The sequence below is a fragment of the Narcine bancroftii genome, chromosome 4, assembly GCF_036971445.1.
Source record: "Narcine bancroftii isolate sNarBan1 chromosome 4, sNarBan1.hap1, whole genome shotgun sequence".
NCBI lineage: Eukaryota > Metazoa > Chordata > Chondrichthyes > Torpediniformes > Narcinidae > Narcine > Narcine bancroftii.
The window spans coordinates 78,682,733-78,697,745 of record NC_091472.1 but is presented as its reverse complement, the minus strand read 5'-3'; the positions used below and the strand labels follow the sequence as shown (position 1 = coordinate 78,697,745).

Below are 15,013 nucleotides of genomic sequence, written 5' to 3'. Positions count from 1 at the left end.
AATTTGAACTCCCCCTCAGTTTCTACCATTTAACTATACATTAGGGCAATGACACACAGCTAGTTAAAACATTAACCATGATCCTGATTTATAGCAGTAAATCTTGATAAAAGGAATCTTGAACTAACACATCTATGGCAAATGGGAAGAAACTGGAGCAATCAGAGAAAACCCACACCATCAGAGAGAGGAAGTGCATGGTCCGTGTGGACAGCACTAGAGGTCAGGATTGAAGCCATATCCCGGTACTGTGCCATATCCCGGTACTGTGCCATATTCCGGTACTGTGCCATATCCTAGTACTGTGCCATATCCCAGTACTGTGCCATATCCCAGTACTGTGCCATATCCCGGTACTGTGCCATATCCCGGTACTGTGCCATATCTCGGTACTGTGCCATATCCCGGTACTGTGCCATATCCAGATACTGTGAGGCAGCAACCCTGCTAACTACACTATTGTGCCGACCAAAGTATCACACAAGTTTTTTTTAATACTTTATTTATAATGTTTAAACCACAATAATAGTTACATTACATTCAATTCTAGAAATTATTTCAAAAAATTATACATGTGGTATATATCATCCCACCCCACCAACCCACTCTCTCACCTCCCATCCCCCCACCCCTAAAAAAGAAAAGAAGAAAGAAAAACCAGAGGATGCCAATAAGATAAAAATATTTATACAATAAAATCTATTGGAAGTTACCAAGAAGTGACGTCTTCAAAGAGTCTATCAAACATACAAACCAAAATTTTGTAAATATGGGCTCCATATTTTCCAAAAAACATGATATTTATCTTGCAGATTATGTAATTTTATCTAATGGAATATAACTACAGAGTTCTGCATGCCATCTTTCCATACCTAAATCTATTTTTGATTTCCATGATATTGCTATACATTTCCTGGAAACCGCTAAAGCGATTAACACAAATTCAATTTGATGCATATTTAATTTTAATTTTGGCTTCATAGCTTTAATATTACACAAGTATTTCATGTTTTGCTTTCTCTGTTCATGACATTAACAAAGAGCACCATCATTTTAGATGTTAATTAAATGTATGACAATGCCTTTAAATAAAATCATACAATATTGATACAAAAACAAAATGCAGGAAATCTGATCTTATATCTGCTTTTTCAAAGATATAAGCAATGAGCCATTGGAGCATCTACTGCAGAGAAAGTGACCCCAAACACCCAAAGCTCCCATGAAGTTCTGACAAATGGAGGGGGCGTGGCAAGATGGCATAGGGAGCGGACGTGCATTCCCGGTCTCCCCCAGGCAGTTATATAAATATCCGTTTTAAGAATATTTCTTTTCTGTTAAAAGTCTTTGTTTTGTTTATCAATTGTTTTTAGTTTAAAATGGCAACAAAGATTAAGGAAAATAGAGTTCAAATACAGAACAAAACTACACTCTCCAACTTTGGAAGAAACTCGGCCTACTTGCCCAGACAGAACCACGGAGTCAAGGCTGGAATTTTCTTAAGAACGGAGCTCATTAATTGGACTGTCGGATAAGCTGGCCTTGGACACCCCTCTGAAAGATGGTGATGAATATTGATTTGAAATGTTTTATGAAGATAAATTCCAGTAATTGGCATTGGTTGCCCGTGAGTTTTAAAAATCCAGATAACATTAAAGTTTATTAGTGATTTTTTTTGGATGGAATATCGGAAGGATGAATTTAGTATCTATAAATACAGAACAAAATTACATTCTTTGACTTTGGAAGAAATTTGACCTATTTGCCCAGACAGAGCCGGAGTTGGTGCTGGAATTTTCTCAAGAACAGAACTTATTAAAGTTGATTTTGGATCAGTTTAATATTGAGAAAATTGGAAAAAACAGAAACTTTATTATTAAATTTGGAAATTCAGTAGAAAGAAACTATGAACAAGATTGATGATTTATAAAATTAAAGTCGAAGGAGCAATGTCCAAGAAGAGTTAAAAATTTTGAATAAGTTTTTCTTGAAAATAAACAATAATTTCAACTTAACATTGAGAAGATTGACAAAGTGGAAAATTTGGTATTAAATTGGGAAACACAGAAGAAAGAACTTATGAATAACATTGATGCTTTAGAAGATCAAGACCGAAGGAATTATGTTCAAGAAAATTTTAAAAGATTTGAAAAAAAACTTTTTTTGAAAGTAAGCTACAAATTCAACTTGAGACTGAGAAGAATGGAAGATTCGGTGTTGAACTGGGATGTTCAGAGGTGTTTTAATTCAGTGGATGAAATTTAGGAAGACTTGAAAAAAAACCTTTTAAAAAAAACTTTTATTGATTGTAAACAATGTTTAACTCAGTGTTGGGAGGGTGGAAAGGGTGCAAAATTTAATATTAAGTTTGGATTTTCAAAAAAAAGAGTTTATGAATAAGATTGGTTAAATTGATGGACCGGGGTTTTATGGATATAAGAAATGATGATTTTTCGGTTTATACGTGTATTTTGTCTGCCTGGGGGGGGGGGGGGAGGGAGTGGTACTTCTGCTCCCGAAAGTCATATGCCACTTGTGGTTTATACCACACCCATTTGGGTTTTTGGGAATTAACCACCACAAGGTGGTTTCCTAAGGGGTTAGGGGAGGTGGGGGGGGGTGAAAATTTGAAAATTATTTAGTATCTATTATGTAATATTGTAATATTATACTAAGTCAATTTGAAATGAATGTATGGAGATACTATAAATAAATTTCAAAAAAAAGTTCTGACAAATGTGGGTCAGTTAGGGTTGCGAACCTTTATCAAGGCTTTTGGTAGGTCTTTGGATGATAGATGCTCTGGAAGCAGAGGGAATACTGAATGATGAATGCTCGGACCAGAGGTAGTGGGAGAAGGGCATGAGCTGGTAAGTGGTTGCTGGAGGATGGGGAATCAGGTACTGTGTAGTGATGCTCCATTTACAATAGTTGCAGGACAAGTGAAGGTTCATTTAGTGGTGGTGAGACAATAAATACTGATGTAATAGATTGGTAGCATTGTGGGTGTAGAGTGATGGTGTGCAGTGAGTGCCAGGGCAGGGAAGGGGTGAGGGAAATAAATGTTGGAGTCCTGAATGCTGTCTCAGTAGGTTCTGGGATTCTAGGATGGTAAGGGATGCAGTGAACTGAGATTCACTGGTGATGGGTTGTGCAGATGGTTGGCTCCTCCCCCAGGCTCTGCCCCCATCAACCAAATATAACCCAAGTTTCCTGGGGAGAGCGCTACTGAAGACCTTTGTAAGACTTTACCCTTTGCTATTCACATTACAATTTTATTAGCTTATTAACAAGAAGATGAAGACGCTGCTCAAGCTGAGTATGCTCCTGATCGACCCTCTGTCCCCCGATGCTGTGGAGTTTGCTTACTGGCTGGACTGGTTCCAGGCCTACCTGAATATGGCCAGGGCGTGTTCAGCAGGAATGAACTCAAAAGGTCGGCCCTCATTTCCAAGGTAGGGACTAAGTCATTCGGGATGGTGCATCTTATGATGCTGCCATTGAGGCTTAGAAGGCTCGGTACTTGAAGTCACAAAACGAGGTCCTAGCATCGACTCGCTCTACGTCGGCAGCAGCCTGGAGAGAGCATCAACCATGACCTGCTTGACCTGTGGACTCTTGCCAAGAAGTGCCGGTATGAAACAGCTACCAGCCGTGTTCATGAGGAAGAACAGGGGTCCACTCAAGATACGTGAGGCAGCAACTACTTGAGTCAGGTAAGAAAGACTTGGCCAGCCACGTTGAACTGGCCAAATCCCTTGAACAGACCCAGCTCATGACTGATGTCCTCAAAGCCAACGACGACGTTCTCCCCAGCGAGGCCTTCCCAGGCCTGGCAGCCCCCACTATCCCTGCCCTAACGGCAACCGCCTCCCATGCTAGAGAGCACTCCCAACTAAGGAGTGCTTCTTCTGTGGTAGAAGCCAGCATCCTCGTGCTTGATGTCCAGCTAAGGACTCTGTCTATTCCAGCTGCAGTAAGAGGGGACACTGGGCAAGAGTCTGCGGCACAAAGGGAATACTGGGGAAATCCACAGCCTGCACAGCTCCTGGTTCTGACTCCAGCCCCAAGCCATCACCCTCAGCCCCAAACTCGCCAGAGCCTACCTGCTACACTACTAGCCGAAGGAGGGTGGCAGTGGGAAAATGGTGCGAAAAGCCTCAGCGTCCATCTTGCTGTGATTCGAATTTGAATTTAGTGCCATCATCAGAGGAGGACGAAGAAGGTCGGCCATCTTACTGCACCACGAGACGATTCCATCTTGCCTGCCAGTGCATCAGGAAGGAGGGAGCTGCTCGAGCGAGGAGGACTACGGAGTCTCCATGGTTCTAGCATCGATGGTTCTGAACCAAGACAAATCACATCAACTCAACAACTCTTGTAGATAGGAAAAAGCAATTCTTCACTTGCGTTCACCCGGTGTTTGGTATATATTTCAAAGGGCATAAAGGAAAATCATCTTCCCAGTCTCGCCAGTCCCATTAATTATCCTAAGATGAAGAATTACGAATTCTGTTGCACAGAATATTGATTCTGGATTGTAGAACATCGTGCAAAGACAAATCACATTCTCATGTTGCATCTCTGAGGTGTGGGAGCAATTCCAGTTTAATAAAGTGCTATAGACAAAAAAAAAACTCAGCAACTCTTAATAGGCACTGGCTCTACAGAAAGTTTCATAGATTCTCAGACTTTTCAGGAATACAAACTTAAACGGTATCCTTCTAATTACCGTATATTTCTAGCATCTCATTCACACTCTACTCATATCCAAGCATATTGTACTGTACATTTGTCTTTTGAAGGGGGGGAATTTTGTAAACTTCGGTTGTATGTATTTAATGATTTGTGTGCTCCGGTACTGTTGGGTCTTGACTTCTTGTGTCACCTTAAAAGCTTGACCTTGAAGTATTCAGGTCCCCTCCCTCCCATAACAGTTCAGAATGGAGGGCCATTAAAATCGGAACCCACATGCAGCCTCTCCACTCTTAATATCGATCCCCCCCACCCCTCTTCCCAAACCTGTCTCCGGATTACAGCCCAATTGCTACAAAGGGCAGGCGGTGCCATCATCAGGAGCTCTTAAAATCAGAGACTCAATGCTTTCTCCATGAGAAAATCATTAAACCTAGCACTACCCCGTAGAGAGCACAAGTGGTGGTTGTAAAAGGGGAAAATAAGTCCAGGCTAGTAATTGACTATAGCCAAACAAGTAATCATTTCACACTCTTGGACGCATACCCCCTTCCTCGAATTTCAGACACGATGAATGACATTGCATAGTAATGGGTCTATTCGACCATTACTATGATCCATTTCAATCCGAGGACTGTCCCTACATTGCTTTTGAGGCAAATGGCCATCTCTATCAATTCTGGAGGGTCCCTTTCGGTATTACCAATGGGGTTTCTATCTTCCAGAGGCAGATGGACAGGATGGTGGATGAGTATAGGTTGAAGGCTACCTTCCCTTACCTCGATAATGTCACCATCTGTGGCTATATCTTGGAGGATCATAATGCCAACCTTCATGTGGTGAAAGCCCTGAACCTTATTTATAACTCCAACAAGTGTGTGTTCAGGACTAAACGACTGGCTATCCTGGGCTACATGGTGGAGAATGGTATTAATGGCCCCGACCCTGATAGTACTCCCTATTCCCAGGACCATGAAAGCTTTGAAGAAATGCCTGGGGTTTTTCTCATATTACACCCAGTGGGTCCCTCAATATGCCGATAAGGTTCTTTTAAAATCCACTACTTTTCCCCTCTCGGCTGAAGCCCAAATGGCTTTTACCTGTCCGAAGCCACATTGTGAAAGCCACCATGCACGTGGTGAACGAGAATGTACCTTTCCAAGTTGAAAGAGATGCTTCGGCCGTAGCCCTGGCCGCTACTACCCTTCACCAGGCAGGCAGGCTGGTGGCATTTTTCTCCCAGACTCTGCAAGGCCATGAGCTACAGAATCCCTCTGTGGAGAAAGAGGCTCAAGCCATTGTGGAGGTCTTCAGGCACTGGAGACACTACCTGGCTGGTAGGAAATTTATCCTCCTCACTGACCAGTGTGCTGTTGCATTTATTTTCAATAAGTCAAGAGGGGCAAAATTAAAAATGACAAAATTTCTAGGTAGAGGATCGAGCTCTCCCCCTACAATGATGACATCGCCTATCAGCCAGGTACCTGTAATGAGCCTCCAGATGTCTTATCCAGAGGAAACTGTGCCTCACCACACACCAGCCAACAGTGGTCTCTGCGTAATGAGCTCTCCCTTCCAGGGGTTACCCGCTTGGCTCACTTTCTCAAGGCGCGCAATCTGCCCTATTCAATGGAAGATATCAGGGAAATGACCAGGGCCTGCGGAGTGCAAGCCTCACTTCTACTCCCCCACAAAGGCGCACCTGATAAAATCATCCCGGCCCTTCGAACGGCTCAGTGTCAATTTTAAGGGACCTCCCCCCTTCATGAACGGGAACACATTCTTTCCCTCCATCATTGATGAGTACTCCCACTTTCCATTCACTATCTCATATCCAGCCACCTCCACCTCTCAGTTAACAAGACCCTAGATTCTATTTTCTCCCTGATTGGGTATTCCAGCTATATCCATAGCGACTGGGGTTCATCATTTATGAGCGAGGAGCTACGTTAGTACCTGCTGACAAGGGGCATTGCATCCAGCAAGACTATTAGCTACAACCCCCGAAAAAGAAAACGCCACGGTTTGGAAAGCCATCAAATTGGCCCTCAAGTCAAGAGGTCTTCCAGACTCAAGCTGACACGATGTCCTGTCCATGGTGCTCCACTACATTCGGTCACTACTCTGTACAGCGTCCAATGAAACTCCTCACAAACTTTTCCTCAATTTTGAATGGAGATCAGCATCACCACACCAGGTCCGGTCCGTGAGGAGAAGCAAAACCAATGCCCTGGTGGAGAGGGTGAGACTACTCCATGTCAGTCTCTATCAGGGACCTGGCACCCACCAGAACAGAGAATCTGTTGCCTCAGGTGACCCATAAGTTCCAGAACCCTTTCTCACCACTACCAAACAGTGCCTCAGGAGATTCAGTTCAGGAGGAAGAGTCATCCCCCTCCATCATAGAACTGGAGACCCTACTACCCACTGTGCCTCCCTTACAAGGGGGCCAGGAGACCCAAGAAGTCCAAAGCCCACTGGTGCTGAGGCGCTCCTCCAGGATTTCCAGACCCCCGGATCATTTAATCTGTAAATAATTGTATATATTTTGATTATTTTTTTGCTGAGTCTGGTTTCTCCATCTTCATCCACACACCCTAATTCTGCAGGAAGGGGTGAATGCAATGAACTGAGATTCACTGGTGATGGGTTGGGCAGATAGCTGGCTCCACCCCCATCTACCCATATATAACCCAGGTTCCCCGTTTAAACTCTGAGCCCTACTGAAGACCCTACCCTTTGTTATAAGCTAATAAAAGCACGTTTTTCCCTCCTGTTGTGAGAGCCTTTGTTCATGCTACAAGAGGATGCTGGGGTAATCAGTGCAGGCGTAGTGGTCAATGGATAGTCAGTGATGGGTTTGTGTTGATGGGGTGGTGGATAGAGCAGTGGGCAAAGGACGTCGGGATTATGTTTCCTGATTCTTCCCTAGCTTGGGTTTGGGGACACCTTAAGTACAGCTTGTAGTGCAGTTTGTTGCAGGACAATTATAGTCAACAAAAAGAGTCGGAAGAGAAAATGCTTCAGGTTAAAATGCTTTAGGAAGGTGCAGTCTTTAGGTATAAATTTTGAGAGAGTCAAATGGATTGAACATTGGCTGAAAGGGAGAGGCCAGAGAGTGGTAGTGGAAAATTGTCTGTCAGGTTGGAGGCCGGTAACCAGTGGTGTGCCTCAGGGATCTGTATTGGGCCCATTGTTGTTCGTTATATACATTAATGATCTAGATGATGGGGTGGTGAATTGGATTAGTAAATATGCAGACGATACGAAGATAGGCGGTATAGTGGATAATGAAGAAGGTTTTCAAGGATTGCAGAGGGATTTGGGCTGCTTAGAAAAGTGGGCTGAAAAATGGCAGATGGAATTTAATGCTGATAAGTGTGAGGTGCTTCATTTTGGTAAGAAGAATCAGAACAGGACATACGTAGTAAATGGGAGAGCATTGATGAATACAGAAGAGCAGAAGGATTTAGGAGTAACGGTACATTGTTCCCTGAAGGTAGAAACTCATGTGAATAGGGTGGTGAAGAAGGCTTTTAGTATGCTGGCCTTTATCAATCATTGCATGGAATATAGGAGTTAGGAAGTGATGTTGAGATTGTATAAGGTGTTGGTGCGGCCTAATTTAGAGTTCTGTGTGCAGTTCTGGTCGCCTAATTATAGGAAGGATATAAACAGTGTGGAGAGAGTGCAGAGAAGATTTACCAGAATGTTACCTGGGTTTAAGCATCTAGAGTACAGGGAGAGATTGGGCAGATTAGGTCTTTATTCTTTGGAGCGTAGAAGGTTGAGAGGGGATTTGATAGAGGTATTTAAGATTATGAAAGGGATAGACAGAGTGGATGTGGATAGACTATTTCCGATAAGAGTAGGAGAGATTGAAACAAGAGGACATGAGTTAAGAGTTAAGGGGCAGAGGTTTAGAGGTAACATGAGGGGGATCTTCTTTACTCAGAGTGGTAGCGGTGTGGAATGAGCTTCCGGGAGAAATAGTGGCGGCAGAGTCAATTTTATTATTTAAGAAAAAGCTGGACAGGTATATGGATGAGAAGAAGGTGGAGGGTTATGGTCATTGTGCAGGTAGGTGGGACTAGAGAGGAGTGTTTGGTTTGGTGCAGACTAGAAGGGCCTAATGGCCTGTTTCTGTGGTGTAATTGTTATGTTATGTTATGTTATGTTATCAAGCTGAACCATTAACTCTGTTTTTTTTCTCTCTCCACAGAAGCTGTCTGACTTGCTAAGTGTTTTTAGGTTTTTCATTCTCACCAATGCTAAGTTAATTGCATGATCAAACATCGTGGTAGTGTTGCTACTGAATTGGATAATGCTAGAGGACTCCCAGACCACGAGCGCCCCTATGGATATATAAAGCGGAGTCGACCAGCTACTGTATCAAGCCTTCCCAGCATGAAGGTTAGAATAGTTAGTTTTATTTCTCTGTCTCATTCACATACTCACTCACCAAGTGATGGAAATGTAAATATAAAATCAGAAAATTTAGTGGTGGTGATACAATCGATACTGGGCTGATGAACAGTGGATGCTAGTATGATGGGTGGTGTGCAGTGAATGCTGGGGCAGGGAAGGGGTGGGGAATGCTGGAAACACTCAGCAGATCATGCAGGAGTAACAAGAGTTAATGTTCCAAATCAATGATCTTTCATCTGACCTTTAAAGGTTGTTTGACTTTAGCTTGCGTTGCTTGGCGTACATCATTAAGATGTGAGGAGGATTCCTGTCAATTCAGGGGAAGCCAAGAATGAACCTACTGCCACAAGATTCAGAAATCTTCTATAGTTGTGGACAGGCAGACAACCAGCAAAATAAACCCAGGAGGGTGGGAGAAGTGTGTTTTTGTACAAGTTTTGATCTGGGATACATTGCCTAAAGGGCAGTGGAAACAACTCTTTAAAAGAGAATTGGAGAAACATTGGAGAAATTGGAGAAAGAATAAAATTGCATGGTTCTGGGGAAAGAGAAAAGTGGGCTGATTAGATACATTTTGCAAAGTATTGCCTCATAATGTCCCAAATAATCTCTTTCAGTGGTGTTTGATTCCAAAGCTGTTCAATTTCAATAATGGCACAGAGATATGCATGGGTTACATTTGACCCAGACTTCAATTACAGCTCCATCACACAGCAATCTGCCTGAAATCTCCAGCCTGCAGGGAATTGCTTAAGACACTAGGCACTAGAAATCCCTTAAAAATTTTATTTGTATTCTAGGAATGATTTGTGATTTAGAAACTCTTCCAAGGATGATGATAGCCCTTCTAAGCTGCGCCTTTCGATTACAGGTAGACCCCGACTTACGACGTTCCAACTTGCAATATTTCAAAGATATGATAATTAGAATCAGATACCTTCAGTTTCAAGTTATAATATGCAGCACAGCTTGGTAATGTTTTTTTTTCCCCAGTTTAATTTGTTATAATAAAAGATTTCAGCATTTAAATAAAATTTAAATTAAAACAAAACAGTTGTATGGCAGTAATTTTTTTCCAGTTTAAATTGTGTTGTAAAAAAGGTTTTCAGCATTTAAATTAAATGTTAAAAACGGTAGAGGGCGATATTGTTTCAACTTACGATAGTTTCAATTTACAATGCAAGTCCTGGGATGGAACTCTATTGTAAGAAGGGGTTTTACTGTATTGTGAGTTTCCTCATTCCATTTTGTTTTCACCCTGCTTCACTCCAGGCCTCGAAATGTGGAAGGATTCAGGAGAAACTGTTGGTAAGATGTGCACTGTTAAAAGGGTTGAGAGCATTTATTAGTGTCCCTAATAGCATAGAGCCATGCATGCACGGAGTCAAGGGGTGGTAGGCATTGCATTAACTTTTCCCTTGGTTGTTTGTGTGTGTATGCAGTTTATTCCAACATTCGTTATTAGTTGCTTGCATATGTTTAATCACTTACTGACTTTTTACCATGATCGCTAATAAACTGTACGCATTGACTATTCTTTTCCCACAGCTGCTGTAAATTGTGTGTGTGCATGTGTGTGTGGTGGTGGGGGGGGGGGGGGGGGGGAGTGTTATATCTGTTACCATTTCCTACACTTGCCTTCTGTAAATAAAATCCTTCCCTACCAAAACGGTGTCCAGAATCCTTGCCTTTGATACCTACCAAACCTGTTTCCTCACTCACACCACAGGTTCACTCTGTCCTACTACATTTCTCAATGCCCTAATATACATCCTTTCTTGGTTTGTCCTTCCAAAATACAACACCTGACACTTGTCTGCATTAAATTCCATTTGCAATTTTTCATCCCATTTTGTTTAGATGGTCCAAATCCCTCTGCAAGCTTTGAAAACCTTCTTCATTGTCCACAATGCCTTCAATCTTAATTTCAGCTTCAAACTTGCTGATCCAATTTACCACATTGTCATCCAGATCATTGATATAGACAACAAACAATAATGTTCCGAGCTTCAATTCCTGAGGCACACCAGTAGACACAGGCCTCCAGTCTAAGAAGCAATCATCCACCACTACTCTCTGGGTTCTCCTATCCTGCCATTGTTGAATCCAGTTCACTTCTTCACCATGCATACCTAGCGTCTGAACCTTCCTGACTAACCTCCCATGTGCAGGGGTGAATGTGATAGTACAGATTCTATCACCAATGTGTATATGTACAGATTGTAGTGTAGGATGACTGTGATTGGCTGAGAGTGTAGCCACGCCTACTGGCAGGTCTTAAAGGATTGATCCTAGCCAGACCAGGTCATTCTGGACTGGTTGACCTACAAGTGATATGCTCCAGTCTTTTAGTTAATAAAAGCCTTGGTTTGGATCAACAAGTCTTTGGTTCTTTCAACGCGCTCTACAGTAACCTCCTCAAAAAACTCTATAAGATTAGTTAAACATGACCTAGCACACACAAAGCCATGTTGACTATCCCTAATCAGTTCTTGGCTATCCAAATAATTGTATATCCAATCTCTTAGAACACTTTCCAATAATTTACCTACTACTGACATCAGGCATGCTGGCCTATAATTTCCAGGGTTACTTTTGGAGTCTTTTTTAAACAACAGAACAATGTGAGCTACCCTCCAATCCTCTGGCACCATATCTGTGACTAAGAACATTTTAAATATTTCTCTCAGAGCCCCTGCAATTTCTACACTAGCCTCCCTCAAGGTTCAAAGGAATATCTTGTCAGGTCCTGGGGATTTATCCACCATTATTTGCTTTAAGACAGCAAGCACTTCCTCCTCTTTAATCTGTACAAGTTCCATGATCTCACTGTTTGTTTTCCTTACTTCCCACAACTCTGTGCCTGTTTCCTGAGTGAATACTGATGAAAAAAAATTAAGATATCCCCATCTCTTTTGGTTCCATACAAAGCTGACCATTCTGATCTTCAAGAGTACCAATTTTGTCCCTTACTATCCTTTTCCTCTTAATATACCTGTAGAAACACTTCAGATTGTCTGCCAAAGCAACCTCATGTCATCTTTTAGTCTTCCTGATTTCTTGCATTTGTTATACATCTCACATACCTCATTTGCTCCACATTGCCTATACCTGTTATACACCTCACTCTTCTTCAGAACCAAATCCCTAATGTCCCTTGAAGACCAAGGTTCCCTATGCCTGCTAACTTTGCCTTTAATCTTGACAGGAACATACAAGCTCTTGTACTCTCAAAATTTCACCTTTGAAGGACCTCCACTTATCTCGCACATCCTTGACAGAAAACAACTTATCCCAATCCACGCATTCTAGATCCTTTCTCATTTCCTCAAAATTGGCCTTTCTCCAATTTAGAACCTCAACCAGAGGCCCAATTAACTTGAAACAAATGGCATTATGACCACTGGACCCAAAATGTTCCCCGAGACATACTTCTGTCACATATCCTGCTCATTTCATAATAGGAGATCCAGTGTTGCACTCCCTTTAGTTGGTACCTCTATATATTGATTTAGAAAATGTTCCTGAACATGTTTGACAAACTCCAAGCCATCTAGTCCTTTTAATGGGAGTCTCAATTAATATGAGGAAAGTTAAGATTTCCTATGATCACAACCTTGCTTCTTGCAGCTGTCTCTACAGATTTGCTCCTCCAATTTTTGTTGACTATTGGGCAGTCTACAATACAGCCCCATGAGAGTGGTCATACTTTTCCCATTCCTCAGCATCTCAATTGACGAACCATCTGGTCCAACCGTGAGGAGCAATGCCACTCCTCCCCTTTTCATTACCCACCTGTTCTATCATGTCTTGAGGTGTATGGTAAGATGGGCCAAAGTCAGCATGGCTAGTATAAGGGAAAAATCTTGCCTCACAAACCTACTTTTTTTAGAGGAAACCACAAGCAGGCTAGACAAAGGAAAGGCAGTAGATCTTTTTATTTGGACTTTCAAAATGCCCGACAAGGTACACATGAGGCTGCTTCACAAAATGAGAGCCCATGGACCTGTAGGAAAGATACTTGCATGGATAGAGCATTGGCTGATCAGCCAGAAACAGAGTGAAAATAAAGGGATCCTATTCTGGTTGGCTACTGGTTGCCAGTGGTGTTCCGCAGGGCTCAGAGATGGTGCTACTTTTTACGTTGTATGTCAATTATTTGGATTGGGGAATAAGTGGCTTTGTAGCTAAATTTGCAGATGATACAAAGATGGATAAGGGGTGGGTAGTGACGAGGAAACAGATGTTGCAAGAAGGCTTTGGTCAGGAAAATGGGCAACGAAGTGGCAAATGAAATACAATGTTGAAAGTGTACAGTCATACACTTTTGGTAGCAGACTATTACAGTATTTGGATATGGAGAAAATACAAAATTTTGAGGTGCAAAAGGGACTTGGGAGTCCTCATACAGGATACCCTTAAGGTTAACCTCCAAGTTTGGTCAGCGGTGAAGTCGACAAATGCAATGTTGGAATTCATATCTATAGGAATATGATGTTAAGGCTTTACAAGATTCTTGTGAGGTCTCATTTGAAGGACGGGGTACAGTTTTGGCCTCCTTATTTAAGGAAGAATGTGCTGGCATTGGGGACAGTTCAGAGATTTACAAGAATGATTCCAGGATCAGCATATTAGGAACCTATGATGGCTCTTGAACTGTACTCCTTGGAGTTCAGAAAAGTGAGGGGGGACTTCATAGGAATATTTTGAATGCTGAAAGGCCTGAACAGAGTCGATTTGGCAAAGCTGTTTCTTGTGATCGAAGAGTCAAGGACAAGAGAGCACAAATACAGCATTGAAGGGCGCCCTTTAAAACAGAGATGTAGAGGAATTTCTTGAGCCAGAAAGTGGTGAAAGTGTAGGTTAATAGCTCCTTGAGGGAATTGTATTTGCCTTGCTCCAAGGCTGCTGTAGAAGGTCGACGACCCTTGCTGCTGACTCCTGGTCGAGTGAGCTCACCACGTAGTAATAACGTGTCATCAGCATTGATCTGCCGAAGGTGGAACTACATTCCAGAAGAGTCTCTTCTGCTCTGGGCAGAGGAGAGAAACAAAGAGAGTATGTTATTCAAGCAAAATTCAGGTATCAAGTGACACAAGGACAAGTGACCAACAGACTTGCCACATGGTTGAAAAAAAACATGGAAACAAGTTCAGGGATTCCAGAGCTTACACCCAAGGTGAAGTCACAGCCATGAGTGTCAGACAAATGAGAATCAAAAAGGCCCAAGTGGGCAATAAACAAAGAACAGCAGATATCCAAGAGTTTGTAGGTCCAGAGGAAACTAGAGGGTCAAGCAGGGGTTTGATAATGATGCATAGGCAAAGATCAATCAACTATGGAGCAATTTAGAAGAAATTTCTAATCTATATGAATACACCAAAACTTTTAGAATCTCAACCAGACCTATCCTTCTCCATAATTAACCTGAAACTAATGGCATTATTATCACTGGACAAAAACTGTTCCCCTACACATACTTCTGTCATCTGCCGTCTCATTCCCTAACAGGAGATCCAGTATTGCATTCTCTGTGTTACATCTATATATTGATTTAGAAAACTTTCCTGAACACATTTTATAAACTCCAAGCCATCCAGTCCTCTTACAGTATGGGAATTCCAGTCAATTTGTGGAAAATAGATTTTTTTTGTTTGTGGTAACATGTAAGAGCAGAATTAATTCATTACATTTAGTAATGTTACAACTTAGTCCTCTCATTATGCAGGAGTAACAAATTTTGCTTCTTTGATTAATACTTTCCCAAAAGCTACATTATTTCAATCCATCTTCAAGGACAAATAGTGAAACTGCCAGAACCAGCGCAAACCAGTTAAAATAATTCAAAAGCAGCTATTCTGGCTTTGCACACACGTATCTCTGATAAGAT

General features: G+C 42.0%; 1 long non-coding RNA gene across 1 annotated transcript in view; it reads left to right on the top strand.

Annotated features, from left to right (window-relative positions):
* The first annotated feature begins 10,374 nt into the window (after positions 1-10,374).
* LOC138760729 (uncharacterized) overlaps positions 10,375-15,013 on the top strand; it is a 56,060-nt gene continuing 51,421 nt past the window's right edge. The window contains exon 1 of the long non-coding RNA XR_011355832.1: positions 10,375-10,431. This is a non-coding gene — a long non-coding RNA (uncharacterized lncRNA). The remainder of the gene's footprint in view (positions 10,432-15,013) is intronic.